Genomic DNA, 7329 nt, shown 5'->3' with positions numbered 1-7329 from the left:
GTGGTTGAGAGTCTGCCTGCCGATGCAGGGGACGCGGCTTCGTGCCCCCGTCCGGGAAGATCCCACATGCCGCGGAGCGGCTGGGCCCGTGAGCCATGGCCGCTGAGCCTGCGCGTCCGGAGCCTGTGCTCCGCAACGGGAGAGGCCACAAGAGTGAGAGGCCCGCGTACCGCAAAAAAACAAAAACAAAAACAAAAAAACCCAAAAAACTATGTATCTATCTATCTATATATATATAGTCCTTTTCCATTGAAGAGAGAAGGAAACAATGACACAGCTGCAGGGAGCACACCTAGTACCCAGATCTTGGTTTCTAAACACTTTTCTCCACCAAAGGGAAAAATGAGACTCCAGGCCTGGATCAGGGAAAGTACAAGGTCAGTCCGAAACCTCTTACAATGTCAGAAAGAAGGAAGTGTCTAAAGACGTATGAGGGCACATGAAAACAGCAGACGTGAAGGGTTTCTCACTGTACAAATTTGGAATGATTTGGGTGTAAAAAGATTTTTGATTGTAACACATTGAATTTTTTAGAAAAGTACACATGATTCCAAAATAATACCTTTAAAAAGTGGTGAAGGGACAGGTCTTCTTTAAGGAATAAAGCCAGCTAATTAATAGAGAAGAAACAATAGAATTAGAAAAAGCGCCATTTTAGAGCCACTGATGTAATAACCCGTTCAGGTGTGGATCATAATTGATGCTTAAACCATTAGGTAGAAGGCTTTTGAGGAACAAGATATTCACATCATCTCAAAATGTCACTTCACAGATTACTTACTAAAGGATAAGGTATATTTTAAAATGGTAATTTAACGTCTCCAACAACGGGACAAACGCATGTCATCGTGTGTGTCTCCTGGTGGGGTGCACTTGTCCACACACCTTATCCATGTGGCATTCCTGCCGAAAACGTCCATCCTCAAATCTATCATGAGAAAACATTGTCCCAAATTATGGGACACTAGGGAAAAAACGGAGCCCAGCCTGGACTCTGAAAATATCATTCATGAAAGACAAGAGAACAGTGGGCTGCTTTAGATTAGAGAAGGTGAAAGAGCCATGACAACTGAATATAATTCATGATTCTTGATTGAATCCTGGATTTTAAAACAATCTATAAAGGACATAATTGGGGCACATTGAATATGGATTGAATATTAGATAGTATTATTATATTAAAGTTAAACATCTTGCGTGCAACAGTAGTATAAATGGTGATAACAGATAATGTCTTTATTTTTAGTTTGGGTTGGCCAAAAAGTTCGTTTGGGTTTTCGTAACATTTTACGAAACACCCGAACGAACTTTTTGGCCAAGCCAATATTTAAGAGTAAAGCATCAGGATACCTGTGACTTCCAAATATCAAGTAGTTCAAGTTCATACAGATATATAGGTACAGACATACGTACGTGTACATATACATACATAAGATATATGCAAAATAATGTCTGTATGTATACACACATACAGGGAGAGAACAAATGAGGCCAAATGTTAAGTGATGAATCAATGTCAAGATTATTCTTTCAACTCTGCCGTAAGTTAGAAAATTTTCAATACAAAAAGTTGGGAAAGTTGAAAGCTATCTTATCTTTCATATCCCTGACACAGCGTCCTACAGGTCACAGAAGAGGTGCTTTCTCTGTAACTCAGATTTGAGGGAGCTGGTGCCCACCCTCAGGCTGGCCAAGAAAGGACAAGGACGGCAGGGCCCAGGGATGAGAAGCTTCTGAGCATGAACTGAACTGGCCTCCGGCACCTCCTGGTGACACCCTGCTCCCCCCACCCCACCCCCATATACACGGGCAAGTGTGATTCGTCACGTGCTTTGTATGTGTGAGGGCTCAGGCATGCAGGTCAGAGGTGGGAGGATCGCATCACTGGTTTTCCCATCCTAAGAGTCCTTGAAAACGGGCACAGGGACAGATGGTAGCCCTCCCCACACACAACACCAGGAAAGCCACGCGGCAAAGAAGCCCAGAGCTCAAATGCACAGAAAACTGGGTCTGCGGGTGCCACTGAGGGCTTGGAGTCAACTCTAAACCCTCCACTCAAGGCCCAAGAAGGGTAAGGGAGCGGCCACAGGCCCCTGACCCATTTGCCCCAGAAGGAGGACGTGAAGACTCTACCCTGAGGATCCTCGGCTGATTTTCTCCAGGCCCGTTTAGAATCCCCATTCCAATTTTTTAGTTTTTCTTAGGACCCCGTGTTGGCAGAAGAGGGCCCAAATCGCAATATATATCTGCTGGACACTGTGCAAATTTCACAAGTTTAATAACTTTGCAAAGACACAAACTTTTTTTTTAAAATTTATTTGGTTGCACTGAGTCTCAGTTGCAGCAGGCGGGCCCCTTAGTTGTGGCATGCGAACTCTTAGTTGCGGCATGATGTGGGATCTAATTCCCTGACCAGGGATCGAACCCAGGCTCCCTGCATTGGGAGCACAGAGTCTGAACCACTGTCCCACCAGGGAAGTCCCAAGACACAGACTTTTGATGGTGTCCACCAGCACCCTACCCCATCCCCAGCTCCTGTTCACACCCACCAGCAAACATTTTCCAATCGGCAGGAAGGCCATGTAGACAAGGCAAATGACATTACTTCTGCTGTTGCCCTGCACATCAGGTCAAGGTCAGGCAGACTGAGAACGTGCAGGGCTTTCCCCGGGTCACCCCGAGGAGAGTGGGACCCGATGCTCAGACTCTAGTCCCAGCTGCAGAGTGACCTTGGGCAATCTTTTTTTTAGTCACAGTGCCCTACTTTCTCGCATGTGATGGATACTTCTGTCTGCCCTTTGGGGCGCTTGTAAACTGAGTGAAATAAGTTAGTGAAAGAGCATTTGAAAATGCCTCCTTCTCTGCACATAGAGCTGCAGCCGGGCCGCAGGGGATGCCTGTCTCTGGCAGAAAGTGAGTGATAGTCAGAGGTGGGTCTCCTCGCAGTGTGAAGCCTTCCTAGGAGCCGTCCTATCCGGATTTGGGGTTAATGGCCGGAATTCTTCAGATGCCCGGCGCCAGAGTGATTTGACATAAACAAGGAAAAGTGTTCGCCAGGTAACGTATGGGCACCTCCAGAGCGGCCGGCCCTCCTGTCTGTCTGCACCCCTGTGCTTCTTCCTTCTCAGCCCGTGTACCTCTTCTTGCTTTGGAACGAGGCGTACGGATGAATCCCTAGAGGTCCACACATGGCGGTGAAAAAGAGAAGAGAAAGTGCTGTTATAAAGCTCACAGCTTCTCCAAAGTCCCAATTTTTCATTTTGAAAAGCCTATCCCAATGTAATAGAAACCCTGTGTGTCAATCTGTAGCTAGAACTCAGGGCTGCGCTGACACGGTTTCCTAAAAGCCAGGGGTCGAGCTGGTCAATTCCGTACACTGGACATCACCAGCCACTGAGGCAGCCAACCTGGAGGATCGCCCAAATCGGAAGGAGGATGAGCTGGGAGACACTGGCGGGGGAAGCGAGGCAGACCAGATTTTAAGTTAAGCGACAGAAACCTGATGAATTGTATCAGGCCGTGTCAGAGGAAGAAAGCTGTTGATCAGGCATAGAAATCTGGTCTCAAACATGGGCAGGACCACGCCAGCCCCGCCGGGGGTGAGGGGAGCTTGGCTAAGCGTTCTCGGTTCACTGCCCAGGAGTGGCTGAGAGACCTTCCACACCCCCAGACCGGCCTGGCTTCAGTTCTATCTGGACAGAGCAGCGTGTGTCATCCAGCTGCCGTGGGACCAGCCTGCAGAAGAATGAGCCTTGTAAGTTGAGACATGCCACCCCTTCAACAATCCCATCTCCCATGATTGACGGGGAAAGCGGTTTCAGGTTTATACATCAGTCGCTGTGAGTCTAGTTAACTTGTGTCTGTCCTTGCGAGATAGAACCACTCTCAGGGCAGTAACAGAATCAGGTTTCTGGAAACTAGAACTGGAAACCAAGTACAGAGAATTCACCAGAGTCAGAGCCCCCCAGGGGCACCTGCTTGTGTGGCCAACTCTGCAGCCCCGGAGGCCATTCACTCGCCCTTGAAACTCAGTGTCTGATCACTGAAGAATCACTTTTTTAACATTTCCAATTCTTTTTGTAAATATCTGTCCTTTTACTTTGCTTCCTGTGTCTATTTTCCCTCTTATTTCACTGCAAGCACAAAAAATGTGTTCACTACATGCTCATTTAATAAATGGATGGGTGAGTAATAGCCTCAATGTTTTTGACTGAAAATGAATAAATATCTATGAGAGCAAAGGCAGATAGTATATGAAAGCACTTTAGAAGTGTGCTTTATAAATACGGGAGGATTGTAAGTGACCCGGTGGGATTCCATTATAACACTGACTGACCACACACGGGACTCACAACAAAAAGAACTCCAGGTCTGCTAAGGGCTGTATGGTTATAAGTTAGTTTCACGAATTAGGGTTAGAATGTTATGTCATTTGATTCAAGAATGCCTGAACCATGACCAGCTAGTCACCCCTTTTTTCCGCTCCTCTTTTCTCCTTCCCATCCCTTCATCCCACCTTCCACCCTCCTGACCCTCCACGCCACACGCAGAGCAAGGGGTTTTTATGGGAGTGAAATACAAAGGAACACTAACAGGACAGGGACCAATTATTAAAAGTTAGCACAGAGCAACTGTGGACATGAAAACCAAAAAGCCAAACAAACCTCTCCCTAAACCTAACATCTTATATAATTAACTCAAAGTGGACCATGGACTTAACATGTAAAATTTAAAACATTTTAGCAACATGGATGGACCTAGAGATTATCACATTAAGTGAAGTAAGTCAGTCAGAGAAAGACAAATATACTATGGTATTGCTTATATGCGGAATCTAAAAAAATAATACAAATAAACTTATTTACAAAACAGATAGACTCACAGACATAGAAAACAAACTTATGGTTACCAAAGGGGAAGCGGGGAGATAAATTAGGGGTTTGGGATTAACATATACACACTACTATATATAAAATAGATAAGCCACAGGGCCTACAGTATAGTACAGGGATCTATACTCAATATCTTATAATAACCTGTAAGGGAAAAGAATCAGAAAAAGAATATATATATGACTGAATCACTTTGCTGTACGCTTGAAACTAACACAACATTGTAAATTAACTATAATTCAATTAAAAAACAATCTAAGGGGTTTCCCTGGTGGTTGAGAGTCCGCCTGCCGATGCAGGGGACGCGGGTTCGTGCCCTGGTCCAGGAGGATCCCGCATGCCATGGAGCGGCTGGGCCCGTGAGCCATGGTCGCTGATCCTGTGCGTCCGGAGCCTGTGCTCCACAATGGGAGAGGCCCGCGTACCACAAAAAACAAAACAAACAGAAAAAAAACAATCTAAGAAAGAAAGAAAAAAATATTTTTAGAAAAAACCTAGGTGAAAGTCTTCAGGATCTAAAGATGGGCAGAGATCTTAGCCTTGACATCAATTGCACAGTCTATAAAAGGAAAAAGTGAAAAGTTGGACCTCATCAAAATTTAAAACTTTTGCTTTGCAGAAGACACTGTTAAGAGATTGAAAAGACAAGCTACAGACTGGGAGAAAAGATTTGCAAACCACATATCTGACAAAGGACTTGCATCTAGAATAAATTAAGAACTCTCAAAACTCATCAGTAACAAGATAGACAATCCAACTGGAAAATGGGCAAAAGACATGAACAGATATTTCACAGTCGAGGACATACAGGTGACAAATAAACACATAAAAAGATACTCAACACCGTTAGCCAGAAAGATGCAGACTGAAACCACAATGAGTTAGGAGACTAAACACCAACCAGAATGGCTAAAACAAAAAATAATGACAGCACCAAAGGCTGATGAGGATGAGAGGAAACCAGGTCACTCACACGTGGCTGGTGGGAATGTAAAATGATACGCGGCCACCCTGGGAAAGAGCGTGGGCAGCTGTTTACAGAACTCAACATGCACTCACCGTATGACCCGGCATTGCACTCTTGGGCATTTATCCCAGAGACACGAAAACTTCTTTCCACACTCATGATTACATAAATGTTCATTGTCGATTTATTCGTAATACCCCAAACTGGGAACAACAGAATGTCCCTCACAGGTGAATATGGTTAAAAAGCGGAGACACGTCCATACCCTGGAATCCTACCCAGCAATAAGGAGGACCCAACCATTGGTACCCACACAACTTGGAAAGATCCCAAGGGAGCCACGCTGAGTGGAAGAAGCCAGTCTCAAAGGTTATATGCTGTGTGAGTCCATTTATATTGTATTCCTTACAGCACACAGTTATGGAGATGAGAACAGATGAGTGATTGCCAGGGACCGGGGTGAGTGAAGGGAGGGAAGTGGCTTTGGCTATGACAGGGCAGCACAAGGGATCCTTGGGATGGGATTTTTCTTTGATTTTTCTTTGTCTTATCGTGGTGGTCACACGAATCTACACACGAAATAAAATTGCACGAAAAAAAGCACACACACGGCGCATTTCACAAGTGAGGAACCCTGAGTGAGGTTAGCATCGGTTTCCTGGGACCTGCTGTGACAAACCAGCACAGTCAGGTGGCTGTTCTCTCCTGGTTCTGGTGGACAGAAGTCTGCAATCGAGGTGTCGGCAGGGCTGTGCTCCTTCTGAAAGGTCTCGGGGAGAATCCTTGTCTCTTCCAGCTTCAGGTGGCCACAGCTTCCTTGGCTTCTGGAAGCATCACGCCAACCTCTGCCTGGTCTTCCCATGGTCTCCTCTGTGTCTCTGTATCAGCGCCATATTATACTATAGTTATGCAAGGCGCTACCTTTGGGGAAATGGCTAAAAGGTTTACAAGATCTCTCTGTCTTATTTCTTGCAACTGGTTATGAGTATGCAATTATCTCAAACTAAAAAAAAATTTTAAGTCGGCACAGGGAGAGATGGAGAGAGGAGGAATCCATGGGTCCTGGCATCTGATCGGCTCTGGGACAGAGGGAGACGTTGAAGGCGACATCCCAGTTTCATGCCAGGATGGTGGGAGATGGTGGAACCAGAAAACAGAGGACGGGGAAGAGGAGCTAAACCCAGCCCCCCAGGGGACTAGCGGTCAGCATGACGGCCTCAGGGACTGGGTTCTCTTCCTTTGGGATGCTGGTAACGTCCGTAACATCAGGTAACAGGAATGAGCTTCAGTGGAAATGAGCAATTTCCTGGAAGGCTAGAAGGGGGACCATGGAAGGTAGAGGCAGAAATTCAGTTGGGCCTCAGGAAGAGCTGGAGCTGGGACCAGGGTGAACACACTCTCCGACTTTCACCTTTATTTCAATCCTCTTCCCTAACAGACCGGCTTTCTCTGTTCCTTAGCTCACACGGT

This window comes from Phocoena sinus, chromosome 7 (genome assembly GCF_008692025.1).
Source record: "Phocoena sinus isolate mPhoSin1 chromosome 7, mPhoSin1.pri, whole genome shotgun sequence".
NCBI lineage: Eukaryota > Metazoa > Chordata > Mammalia > Artiodactyla > Phocoenidae > Phocoena > Phocoena sinus.
This window is presented reverse-complemented; position numbering follows the sequence as displayed.